This window comes from Staurois parvus, unplaced genomic scaffold, assembly GCF_062004578.1.
Source record: "Staurois parvus isolate SC_StPar_1 unplaced genomic scaffold, SC_StPar_1.0 ptg000903l, whole genome shotgun sequence".
Lineage (NCBI taxonomy): Eukaryota > Metazoa > Chordata > Amphibia > Anura > Ranidae > Staurois > Staurois parvus.
The window spans coordinates 815,569-829,943 of NW_028318699.1; positions in this window are offsets into that span (position 1 = coordinate 815,569).

The following is a 14,375-nucleotide window of genomic DNA, read 5'->3' on the forward strand; positions in this document are numbered from 1 at the left end:
CAAAACACACAGCCAAGGCAACAAAGGGGTGGCTCTAGAAGAAGCACATTAAGGTCCTGGAGTGGCCTAGCCAGGCTCCAGACCTTAATCCGATTGAAAATCTGTGGAGGGAACTGAAAGTTTGAATTGCCAAATGCCAACCACCAAACCTTAAAGACTTGGAGAGGATCTGCCAAGAGGAGTGGGCCAAAATCCCTCCCGATGTGTGCAAACCTGGTGGCCAACTCCAGGAAACATCTGACCTCTGTGATTGCCAACAAGGGATTTACCACCAAGTACTAAGTCATGTTTTGTGAAGGGGATCAAATACTTATTTTCCTCATGAACATGCAAATAAGTGCATAATTTGTTAGACATGCATTTCTTTTGAATTTCTTGTTGCTATTCTGTCTCTCAGTGTTACAATACACCTACCATTCGATTTATAGACTGATCATTTCTTTGTGAGTGTGCAACATTCAACATCAGCAGGGGATCAAATACTTATTTCCTTCACTGTAGCTGTCGCAAATTGTCCAGTTTTTTCTGCGTGTATTTGATTGTTATGTGGGTACTGCCTCTTTACATTTTATATTTTACTTGTCTATTTTTATTGTCTGTTTTTTTCTGTGAAAAATTAAAATAATGTAATTAATGAGGGGGCATTTTTAGGCAAAAGAATAGGTCAGCATAGAAGCTTCCTGAACCAACAGAAACCATGAAATTCTCATTTAAAACCACCCGATATCATTTCACCTTCCTCACTGACTTTAATGCATTTCACCAAAATGGCAAAGTTTTATTGAACTCTCCCATTATTTAAAATTACAACTCTCAATTTCACTCTTCTCTACTGACAAGTAGCTGTGGGATGTGTTTTAATTTTCTCTCTGAATGTGGAAAATCTCCTAAATCTTACATAATGAATCTCACTGCATGTAATATCTCCTAGATTGTAAGCTCGAAAGAGCAGGGCCCTCGAACCCTTCATGTACTGTATTGTTTCTGTCTTGTGTCATGTTCTGTCCCCCTTGCTTTTGTACGGCGCTGAGCAAACCCTTTGGTGCTATATAAATACTGTATAATAATAATAATATGCTGGGTCCATTCTACCCGGACATCACACTGCTTTATTCTGCCACATTGTACTGAGCACTGAGATATGAAACTTCTCACAGGCTGTAATATTTAGTATTTCCTGCTTTACATAGTGAGATTCTGAGATTAGTTCCCTATGGATTTAATTTTATATAAACCTTTTACCATGAAGGTCAGTGATCTGTGTGAGTGACAGACCAGACCCATCAAGATGCTTCCTCTGACATATCTACTCTGTGTCTTTGATGTCGATATCCAAGGTATGAGGATATTTTGGGTTTATTTTCTCAGATGTAAAATAATAATTATGAACAGACATGTTAAAAGCAAGTGCATGTATTTTTTATGAGGTAACTTTAAAAAGAAAACTTTAAAAACCCTCTTAGGATTTTTTGGCATGCAATCATTGAATGGGGAACATTGTTCAGCATTCTGGTTCATCATAAAGAGAATCTACATCCCATAGAGCTTAAATGCTATGTAAAGACAATTTTATCTGCATATTGCTAAATTTGATGATAAAATCTAGTGATAACAAGTATGTTTCTTCCCATCTTTAGGAATCTGTGTCCCCAGGACAGACACTCACCATCACATGCCCATCCAGTAAAAGTGTTTATTATTTTAGCAAAAGCCTTTTCTCTGGAGCAGGAGCTCACTTAATAGACTGGTACCAAAAGGACAGGGCAGGTTCTTAAACTCCTCTTTTATGATGCCAGTTCCAGATAGGTTCAGTGGCTCTGGATCAGGAAGTCAATATACAATGACGATATGAGAAGTGAGGGAAGATGATGAAGGGCGTTATTGCTGTCAACAAAGTAAGGATTTACCTCTCACAGTGCTACAGAGCCATAGAAAAACCTCCTTCCCTTTTTTTTTGGGGGGGGGAGCAAGTAGCTGGCCTTGTCTTGGGTGCAAAATAGTTTAGTGCTGGCCCTGTTTAAACTAAGACAAACTGCAAACATTATTTTCCTATAATATACTGTATGTGTAGCCAGGTGCTTGGCTAGAGAGAGCGAGTTAGAACACTGTGCTGCAGTTGCTCCCTGTCCTGTTGGGACCATCAGCCTGAATGGGTTAACATCATTGCACCTCCACTCAGCAGGGGGGAGCTGGTGAGCAAAGGGGCTCAGGGGACTTGAATGCTGGCTGCTTTGAACTGTGGGAATTGAAGTCAAGGAGAGGAGTCATACTGTGGGAGTCTATGGACTGTTGAACTACAATTCCCAAGGAGAGCTAGGGATAAAATGAAGAAAAAAGCTGTATTTTCCCAGGCTACTTCCTTTTTGCTGTGAGGGGACTGAGGTGTGCAAATAACTACTTCTGTGTGCACATAAACCTGCTACAAGCCTTTGGCTGAGACAGAAACCAGAGAGCTATTAACCTGCGTGCTGAGGACCGGAGTCTCTCCAGGCAAATTAGAAGTAGACTGACATCTGAACAGTAGGACCAAATCTGCTTTGCTGCTGAGTCTAGTGAGAGGGCACTACTGGCAGTAACCTGTTGCTGCTAGCAGAGACTGAGCACATAGGGATTGGATATTTGACTAGCAGCCATTGCCACTGAATACTGAATTTACTGGGACTTATGTGCACCACCATAAAGACTGGGCCCCAATGCTAGCTGGCTGAAGATCTAGGGCAAAGGACTGTCTCCTCAGATAGCTGCTTTACAGGGACTTCATTTGCTGCTTATAGAAAGTGGTACCTCTGCAGTAGGGTCGGAGTCTTAGCATAGCGATTCACATAGAGTGAACTATAAGCAGTATACACTGCTCCAAGCAATTAAAGGAACACTTTAAAAACACATCAGATCTCAATGGGGAAAATATCATGCTGCATATTTATACTGATATGGACTAGGTAATGTGTTAGGAATGTAAGGGTGCCCCATCGTTTGATGGAAATGAAAATTATCAACCTACAGAGGACTGAATTCAAAGACACTCCGAAAATCAAAGTGAAAAAAATCATGCATCAGATTAGTCCATTCGGCAGAAATGTAATTTCCACAACTCAAAATGGTACTCAGTAGTCTGTATGGCCCCCACGTGTTTGTATGCACGCCGGAGAACATTGCGGCATGCTCCTAATGAGATGACGGATAGTGTCCTGGAGTATTTCCTCCCAGATCTAGACCAGGGCATCCCGGAGCTCCTGGACAGTCAGAGGCGCAGGTATCCAATGGTGGCGGTATCGTATGGACCAAAACATGATATCCCAGAGGTGTTCTATTTGATTTAGGTCAGGCGAGGGCGAGCGTGGGGGCCATTCAATAGTATCAATTCCTTCATCCTCCAGGAACTGCCTGCCTACTCTTGCCACATGAGGCCAGTCATTGTCGAGCACCAGGAGGAACCCAGGACCCACTGACAATGGGTCCAAGGATTTCATCCCGATACCTAATGGCAGTCAGGGTGCCATTGTCTAGCCTGTAGATGTGTGTGTGTCCTTTCATGGATATGTCTCCCCAGATCGTCATTGACCCACCACCATAACAGTCATACCAAACGTTTTTACAGGCAGCATAACATTCTCCATGGCTTCTCCAGACCCTTTCACGTCTGTCACATGTGCTCAGGCTGATCCTGCTCTCATCTGTGAAGAGCACAGGGACAGGGTGCCAGTGGTGGACCTGCCAATTCTGGTGTTCAAAGGCAAATGCCAATCGAGCTCTGTGATGCTGGGCAGTGAGCACAGGGCCCACTAGAGGACATAGGGCCCTCAGGCCACCCTCATGTAGTCTTTTTCTGATTGGTCAGAGACATTCACACCAGTGGCCTGCTGGAGGTCATTTTGTAGGGCTCTGGCAGTGCTCATCCTGTTCCTCCTTGCACAAAGGAGCAGATACCAGTCCTGCTGATGGGTTTAGGACCTTCTATGGCTCTGTCCAGCTCTCCTAGAGTAACTGCCTGTCTCCTGGAATTTCCTCCATGCTCTTGGGACTGTGCTGGGAGACACAGAAAACCTTCTGGCAATGACTCGTATTAATTTGCTCTCCTGGAGGAGTTGGACTGCTGTGCAACCTCTGTAGGGTCCAAGTATTGCCTCATGCTACCAGTAATGCCACTGACCCTAGCCAAATGAAAACTAGTGAAAAACAGTCAGAAGGGATGAATAGGGAAACAAATGTCAGGGGGCCTGTAAAACCATTCCTGTTTTGGGGATTGTCTCATTGTTGCCTATCTAGTGCACTTGTTGTTAATTTCATTAACACCAAAGCAGCTGAAACTGATTAACAACCCCCTCTGCTACTTAACTGACCAGATCAATATCACAGGAATTTAACCAACTTGATGCAAAATTCTGATTAAAAAGTGTTCCTTTAATTTTTTGAGCAGTGTATATTGGCTACAGGAAAGTAATTACAGCACTGGTTAACATTGCTCTTAATGTTGTCTGTGCCATTGTTTAATGCTGATTTGCAGATTACCAGGTAGATATTAATCTAACCATATGGATCCTTATTCTAAACTACTACAAAATAGCAATTTTGTTGCCTAGAGCAGGGGTCTCTGAACTAAACAAAGGGCCAGTTTAATGTCCTTCAGATTTGGGGGGCCGGACTGTTAGCAGTGGGAGTAGGAAATACTCCATCATTGATTTTAGTGGGAGGAATAGTGCCCCATTGTTGGTATCTTTGGGAATAAACGTGCTCCAGTGTTAATATCAGTGGGAAGAATAGCACCCCATCAATGGTGTCTGTGAGAGGAACAGTGCCCCATCATTGGTGTCAGTGGGAGGAATGGTGCCCCATCATTGGTGTCAGAAGGAGGAATGGTGCCTGAAGGGCCAGATAAAGGCAAGCAAAGGGCCACATCCAGCCCCCTGGCCACAATCTGGATACCACTGCTTTAAACCATGCTGAATTTTATGCACTGTGTAGTCATGGCCATTTTTTGCCATGGCATGCTGAATGCACAGTATTGTCTGTTGTCCAATTTGTCCCTCAACTAAAGTTGGGAGGAATGGGGCATGATCTCTGATGATACAGCAAACAATTCATATGAAGAACATAATCAGGATATCATAAGTCCAAAAATACAGTGTTTATACAGTTGTGTTCAAAATAATAGCAGTGTGTTGAAAAAAGTGAATAAAGCTCAAAATCCTTCTAATAGCTTTTATTTCCATACACACAAATGCATTGGGAACACTACACATTCTATTCCAAATCAAAACATGAAGAAAAATATATCAAATTTGTGTTGTTCCTCTAAAAAAATTGAAGAAAAGTGAATATTAGACTGTTCAAAAAAATAGCAGTGTTTGTATTCTTCTTTACAAACTCAAACATTCACTATATAAACTGAAAAATGTTTGAAGATTTTGCTTTCCTTTGAATCACTTAATGAATATTTCGTTGTATAAGCACTGTTTCTGAGAACTGCAGTACATCTGTGTTGCATGGAGTCAACCAACTTCTGGCCCCTGTGAACAGGTATTCCAGCCCAGGATAATTGGACTACATTCCACAGTTCTTCTCTATTTCTTGGTTTTGCCTCAGAAACTGCATTTTTGATGTCACCCCACAAGTTTTCTATTGGATTAAGATCCGGGGATTGGGCTGGCCAGTCTATAACGTCAATCTTGTAGGTCTGGAACCAAGATGTTGCACGTTTACTGGTGTGTTTGGGGTCGTTGTCTTGTTGGAACACCCATTTCAAGGGCATTTCCTCTTCTGCATAAGGCAGCATGACCTCTTCAAGTATTCTGATGTATTCAAACTGATCCATGATCCCTGGTATGCGATAAATAGGCCCAACAATGTAGTATGAGAAACATCCCCATATCATGATGCTTGCACCACCATGCTTCACTGTCTTCACAGTGTACTGTGGATTGAATTCAGTGTTTGGGGTCGTCTGACAAACTGTCTCTGGCAACTAGAGTCAAAAAGAACAATCTTACTTTCATCAGTCCACAAAATGTCGTGCCATTTATCTTTAGGCCAGTCAATGTGCTCTTTGGCAAATTGTAACCCCTTCAGCACGTCTTTTTTTCAACAGTGGGACTTTGAGGGGGCTTCTTGCAGATAGCTTGGCTTCACATAGGCGTCTTCTAATTGTAACAGTACTCACAGGTAACTTTACATCTTCTTTGATCTTCCTGGACCTGATTGTTGGCTGAGTCCTTGCCATTTTGGCTATTCTTCTATCCATTAAAATGGTAGTTTTTCGCTTTCTTCCACGTATTTCAGGTTTTGGTTGCCATTTTAAAGCATTTGTGATCATTTTAGCTGAGCAGCCTATCATTTTCTGCACTTCTTTATATGTTTTCCCCTCTCCAATCAACTTTTTAATCAAGGGACGTTGTTCTTCTGAACAATGTCTGGAACGACCCATTTTCCTCAGAATTTCAGAGAGAAATGCACTGTAACCAGCATGTACAACATTTGCTGCCTTCCTTCCTTAAATAAGGGCAATAATTGCCACCTGTTTTTCAAAGAATGAATGACCTCATTAATAGAACTCCACACTGCTATTATTTTGAACATGCCCCTTTCAATTAGTGATTCAATTACACAGAATCAACAGCATGCATGTCATGACTGTTGGGTCTGTTGGATTTCTATTACTCTACTACACCTGCTAGTAAATTATTTGCCATGTAGAAATATAATTTCTACCAAAAACAGTGATTGATCAGGTTAGTGATGTCTGACTGCTATTATTTTGAACACAACTGTATTTATTTTAGTGTTGCTGCTGGAAGTTTACCCTCCTTTCCTGTCTGTGAAATCTCTATAGTGGAGCACAAAGGTACACTACAATGGTGCACCTAGATTTTTTATGTTATGAATTCACAAATTTCTACACACTAGTTCTGCTAGTCTACAGTGCAAAACTTTAAGGCAGAAGGAGATATAGGATGGTAGATTTTTTAAGGGATAAGTGATGAACTTTTGAGCTGACCAGTTCTGTTAGATGCTGGGATTTAGACCACCTGATGGTTTCTTATATTTCAGTGGTGAAAGATGAAACCATGCCATTCCCCAGGCCTCCACACCTGTTGTGGACATTAGGGGAAGGCCCCATTCTGGACTCTGGATTAATAATTCCTTTACATTGTGAAGAATGCAAAAGGAGGAGTGAAATCTCCCCCTTCGTAGGTGGGCAAAAACACCCAAACCTCAAGATGAGAATGAAAAAGATGAGAACCTTGGTTTTACCACTTGCCCTCCAGAGGATTTACCCCCCTTCCTGACTAGGCCATTTATTGCGAAACGGCATTGGATTACTTTAACTGACATTTGCGTGGTCATACAACGCTGTACATAAATTAAATTTATATCCTTTTTTCCACAAATAGAGCTTTCTTTCAGTGGTATTGGATCACCTCTGCGTTTTTAATTTTTTTTCTGCTATAAACAAAAAAAGACAGACAATTTTGAAAAAAAAAACCCCTCAGTATTTTTTACTTTTGCTATAAAACATAGCAAGTAGAAAAATTTAAAAAATCAAATTTCATCATGAATTAGGGCAAAATGTATTCTGCTACATGTCATTGCTAAAAAAATCCTAATACATGTAAATGAATTGGTTTACGTGAAAGTTATAGCATCTACAAATGGCGGTGTATATACTGAAATTTTTATTTTTTTTAATACTAGTAATGGCGGTGATCAGCAACTTATAGCGGGACTGCGGCAGGCATTCTGACACTGGGTGAGAACTGACTAACTGCCACTGACATCCCAATGACACAGTGATTAATATTAATAAAAAGCACTGACACTGTACTAATGACACTGGGCAGGAAGGGGTTAACATCTGGGGTGATCAAAGGGTTAACTGCGTGCTGTGCTGTGTTTTAACATGCTGCTGTGTAGTTCTCTGCTGCATGTTATTGCTGGCAGAAGACAGACTTGTGTTGTTCACACACAGGTCTCTCCCCCATCAGTGTAACTCGGCGATTGCCGGGTGCCGGCGAGGAATCTCTGGCCGGGACCCAATGATTGACATCTGTAGCCACCAATAGTGCTGCGGGTAGGGCAGCGCACATGCATGCACGCCCCCTACCTGGAAATGCAAATCATGTATATATACATGATTATGCGCAGCCCTGCCGTCCTGTAGCAGTAGTTTTACTATTGGGCGGCGGGGAAGCGTTTAACCTCCCTGGCGGTATGATTATTTCAGATTTTTGGTGCTGAAAGCGGTACCATTTTTTTGCATGGAAATATGTATTTTTTTTATTGTAGGCTGTAATTTTTAGGAAAAACTCACTGAAATCTGTCCGAACAAGAGTCTAGTAAACATCCCGGGTATGATAAAATTTGAAACACAAAATCATAAATTATAATTTAATAAATAATCATAAAAATAATATAAAAATAATAAAAAATTTAATTCAATAATATAATCAAACCAAAAACACTGAAATGTGAAATAGAGCGCCAAGTTCGCACATTGCTGAGCTCAGTCGCAAAATCGTTTTCAGTTTCTGATGACGAATTTCCCCCACGAATCATTATCACTCAATTCTGTAAGTGGTTCTGATTTACTATCGCTGTTCTCTAGCTGATCTAAACCGCTTTTGACCTAAAGGGACACTTTTTGGACGCCATGGACATTTCTCAGTTTCCAGGCAGAAAGAACAGACAAAATGCAGGCAGGGCGCCGGACAAAGCACTAGGGACAATATGTATGTGAAATAGGTTGAAACAGCAATGTTTTACTGTGTAAAATGAAAAAAAAAAAAAAATGACATTTTTTAAAATTTTTAAATTTCCCGCCGCCGGCGGCGCCCGTACGTCCCGACGTCACAGGGACAGGACACAGAAGCCGGATGCCGGCATCGGCCGGAGGAGATGGCCGGGGACGCTGCAGGGGACACATTGTGGGAGCGCAGGGTAAGGTAAGTGAAGAACACATGCCGGAGCAGTGCCGCATGGTATTCCCGAGTGTAGCTCGGGGTTACCGCTTTTGGTACTGAAATGTTACCCCGAGCTACACTCGGGAATACCGCCAAGGAGGTTAAGGTGCAACAGAAATCCTCATTTCTTACATTTGTTCCAAAGGGTCAACTGAGTTCCCTTGTCAGCACCAGCATATTCTCTTGACTGGAAGTCAGTCTTTGGCTGTCTTGATTGGCCAGTACAGGATGACATACGTATTTTGGGGAACTTTGGAGGGGTCTGTGTGCCTTTTATAATTTTAAGCCAGCAAGGAATTGTAATACGCCAGCCATTTTAAATACTTTTAAACACTTTTTTCATTTGTAAATGTCAATGCTTTCAAAAATCCCTACCCCTGGCCGAATAGGATTTAAAAAAATATGTTTGCATTGATAAATGTTTCCCAGAACAGTGGCCACCTCCATGCTATCTTTTTACAACCCTATGGCTATCAGCCCAGAAAAAAAGGGTATTCTTCATTTGACAGATTTGGCTCCATTGATTTTAATGGGGTTTGGATTCGGCATCCACTTTTTAAGTTAGTCACCCCTCACTCAAACTGAACCCAGGGCATTTTGGCTCATCCCTATTCCTGAATACGATTCAAACATAATAGACTGCAAGGAGATAGATAGACAAGAGCTGCTGGGTTGAATTTAAAAGACCCATGTCTCACATCATATTTAAACTAACCTCATCCAGAAACAGATTTCTGCCAGCAACTGAGAGATGAATCAAAGGGTATATTGAAATAACATCGAAGCTTGGCATGGAAGAATGTAAGCATCTTATTCATGAATTAATTCCCATTTGGGTATATTGGTTAGACAGGATAAGAACTAAATTATAACTGTATAGCAAATAGAAAAACTTAATGAAAGAGCCTACTGAAGCCTAAATGTGTTCTTAAAATAGTCAAACGAAGGAAAAACTTTGTCACTGATCATGGTGTACATATTTGATCCACTCTAAGACCCACCAAGTGGCACCAATAGGTTTGAATCATAAAGGGTTACGTGGAGGATATGCAATCAAGTGATAAAGGGAGGAACCAATAAAGCTACTGCACCACTTTTCTGGCATTAATCCTTCTTGTTAAAGGATAAATTCACCTTTTGGACAAAATTAATAAATGCACATTTTTTGGCAGGTAAAAAAAAATGTGTATTTATTATTTTTGTCTACAGTAGCCTGGAAAGCATTGCATTAGCAATTAATAGATCGCTGATGCCATGCAGTTCTCCTGCAGATCTGTCAGAATATCTGCTTGCTGTACGAGTTGTACGTTCAAGCAGATATTCTGACAGGAAGCTTCAATGAACTACCATAGCACTCCACAGCATGGTGGTAGTTCATTGAAAACTACAAGCCCACAGCCGCTAAGGCTGCCGGGACTTTCAGTTCATTCATTCATGGAAGTCTGTGAATGAATGATGTGGCCTTGTGAGCAGAACCTTCGAGGTATTGAGCCATATTCATGAAGCATATACAACACTTTTGGTTCTAACAGCGACTCGTACACAAAATTTCTAAATGGGCCACTTTTACATTTTGTTGCATTGAATGTGCCAAAATCAACTGTCGCATTCAATGCGACAAATTCAAAATAAAACACTGACAGTTTGTATGTTATGAAAGTGGCGCTAATTAATCTTTCGCCGTACAGAGATAAACTGGCGGAGACAAATTTTGTCAAAGTATCTTATGTGCATTCTAAAAGTGGTGCAGAACAAGCCAAATTCAAATACAAGTTCTGAACAGGTACATGAACTTGGCATATGCTGCACAATGTTCAGTACACACGAGCGACACTTTTGCTAAACCTGTCTGATGCAGTCTTTTTGACCAAGGGTAGTGTTCAGGGGTGGACTGACAACTCATGTGGCCCCCAGGCAATAGGGGATCATGGGGCCCCTGTGTCCTTGCCCAAACTCAAAAAAGCCTATGAAAAAGGTACCAGGGACATCTCATGGGGCCCCCTACTGACCCCGGGCCCTTGGGCAGTGCCCGCGTTTCCAAATGGTCAGTCTGCCCCTGGTAGTGTTTAATTCTAAAGACCAATGCCCAGTCAGAACTTGTACTGCCAGCTCTGTGGCTGAATGGTGTATATAAGGTTGTATAGATGCTCAACACAGTGGATAAAAGATTAGTTATGTTTTTACTAATGGAGTCCACTCATCTATAGAGTACAATGAGGCAAGACAATGATAATAATTTGGTAGAGTTTCCTTAGAGAAGTGGAGGACTTATCTTTGAAGAGGATAGAAAGAAGTGCACTAAATGAAAGTTAAAACCTTAAGTAAATTAAAAGTCTAAATGTAATGCTAGTTATGAAAACTAGAAGGGAATATCATCTTGCCTTGTGTCTATGACTGGTTAGCCTTGGGGGAAGGGGGGCACGCTTTTTTTTATATTATATTTTTTTTGACCTGTGGTTTTAATACAGGTTCAGCACTACCTATAGACAATTAATGACATTTTAGTAGAAGCTTAAATCAGGTGAATTTAGTAAAAAAAAAAAAAAATAGCTTGAGAGAATGTCAGGTGAATGTGCAGGGAAGGTAACATTCTTACGGGTAAATATTACAGTAAAGATTTTATCCTGCTGAAGAGCAGATGCTGCTTAATGTCAGCAAATGTCATTCTCATCGAGTATATCTTCACTAATTTAGTAAATATTAGGCACATTTTGGGTGAAATTGTTGATAAAGACATTCATTTAATGTTTTTTTACATGTATTTGTGTTTTTCTTTTTCTTTTTTTTACTTTTTTTTCAATGTCTGTTTTATTCTTTCTGTGAAAACTGTAAGATAGTGAGGCTAATGAGGGGGCATTTTTTAGCAAGGGGAAAGGTCAGTATAGTTGGAAGGAGCTTCATGAGCCCACAGACTTCCCATTTTACCCTTAAAAACCTTCTAACACCACTATAATTTTGCCTTCCAATTGACTTCATGACTATTTCTCCAAAATTCAATCGAATGGTTCTTTACACCTGTGCTAAATGTCTCTGTGAGGGAAAAAACAGCTAACAAAAATGCAGACAACAAACGGAATAATTGTAAAAACAGAATGCAACACTTCTCCGCCAAAAAAGGCAACACCACTACTTGTACCTTTTTTGGAGGAGAAGATTCATGGTCCCATATTTCCATTGACCTTCCATACTTGCTGTTTGAGACCACATGACCTGTGGTCTTATCCTCTGGTAAGAGGCTGTGAATGGTGTTGGTGGAGGATCTTTTTTTCTTCTTCTCTGTGGCCACTTACCACCTCTTCCCAGTTATGTTTTTTATGCAAAACAGTTACATCATATGGACTTTTCCTTTAAGGACTTTTGTATTTCAATGGTTTTTTATTAATTTTAAACAGTATAAAACAGAGGCAACAAAACACGCCCACGCAGGGGCTATCAATTGCACCGATAAAAAAAGCAAAATAGAAAAAACAGTGCTCTAACGCCAACAAGGCAAAAGGTATGCCCACGCAGGGGCTATCAATGGCACATAAGTTACAATAACATAAATGTAACTCTGTCTATAACAGCTAAAGGCAGCTGTCCACTGTCACACCAAAAACAAACATAGAAAGAGAGAAAGGAAAAAAAACCCAAAAAAAACCCCCAAAGAGCAGGGGTCCAAGAGCGCCAATACCGAACGCCATTACACCCCCAGACTAGCCAGGGGGAGCGTGGGAAAGGCATATTGCAACCATGGCTCCCATATTTTCAAAAATTTACATTGGGAGTCGTTGCAGATACTCGACATCATTGACCATCATAGTGGTCATACGATCCCGCATCCCCTGAAGAAGGACAAACGGACTCTTCCAGGCCTGAGCAATTGTTCTAGTGGCCGATAAAAACAAAAAAGAAACCAACTTCTGCTAGTGAGCCAAGAGGCCCGGTATGGGGCAATGAAGCAAGGCATACCGAGCATCCCGGCGTATGGAGAGATGGAACAAGGTGAAAGGGAGGCCAAACACAGAAGACCAAAAACGAACCAGTCTCGGGCATGACCACCAGATATGCAATACATTGCCACAATGGCCACAACCCCGAAAACATCGATCACTACAGGCAGGGTTAGCCTGTGCCAAATGAGCCTTTAAGGACTTTTGAACCATAATTGTATTATTTATTCTAAGAGTGAGATAATAAGTGCTGCATTCTGTTTTTACAATTTCTCCAAAACTGGCAAGTTCTGATAAGCTCTTCCATTTTTTAAAATTTAGAATTCTCAATTTTACTCTTCTCTACTGACAAGTAGGTGGGGGATGTGAGAGTTTTGCCAACTCTGAAAGTGGAAAATCTCCTAAATCTTACATAAAGAGCATCAATGTGCTGGGTATATTCTACTCTAATATCACACTGCTTCATTCTGCTACATTGTACTGAGCCTTGAAGCCACTTAATTCCTATTGCACCCTTAAAATCATCATAAAACTTCAGTGCATTCATTGAAATAGTCAACTTTTGCTGAAAACTACAATTTTTTTCTTGGAATTATATGAAACTCAATTTCACTTATTCCTACTGGTAATGGATGGGGAAGTTTCTCCAAAAGTGGAAAAATCTTTTAATACTTTCATAACGAGTCTCACTGCATGTAATGTGCTGGGTGCATTCTCCTCTGATATCACACTGCTTCATTCTGCCACATTGTACTGAGCACTGAGATATAATACTCCCCACAAATTGTAATATTTGAATATTTCCTGCTTTACATAGTGAGACTCTGAGATTATTTCCCTATAGATTTAATTTTATATAAACAGTTTACCATGAAGATCAATGATCTGTGTGAGTGACAGACCAGACCCATCAAGATGCTTCCTCTGACATATCTACTCTGTGTCTATGTCTACATCCAAGGTATGAGGATTTTTTGGGTTTATTTTGTCAGATGTATAATAATAATTAGGAATAGAGAAATTAAAGGTAAATGGATGTGTTTTATCAGATATGTTATCTAAAAAAAACTTTGGGCCCTCTTTGGAATTTTTTCCCAGGCATTTATTAAATAAGTAACAGCGTCCAGTGTTCTGATTAATCATAAACGGAACCTAGATCCTTACATAGAGCTTAAATGTTACATACAGATGGTTTTAGCTGAATATAGTTGCCTCTTATAATGAAATCTATTCATAATAATTATGTCTCTTCCCATCCTCAGGATCCTGTGGAGAGATTGTGATGACTCAGACTCCGGATTCTACCTCTGTGTCCCCGGGACAGACAATCACCATCACATGTACATCCAGTAAAAATCTTTATCACTCTGGAGTAAGCGCTCACTTAATAGCCTGGTATCAACAGAAAGCAGGACAACCTCCTAAACACCTCTTGTATCACTCCAGTACTCGAGCATCTGGGGTTTCAGATAGGTTCAGTGGATCTGGA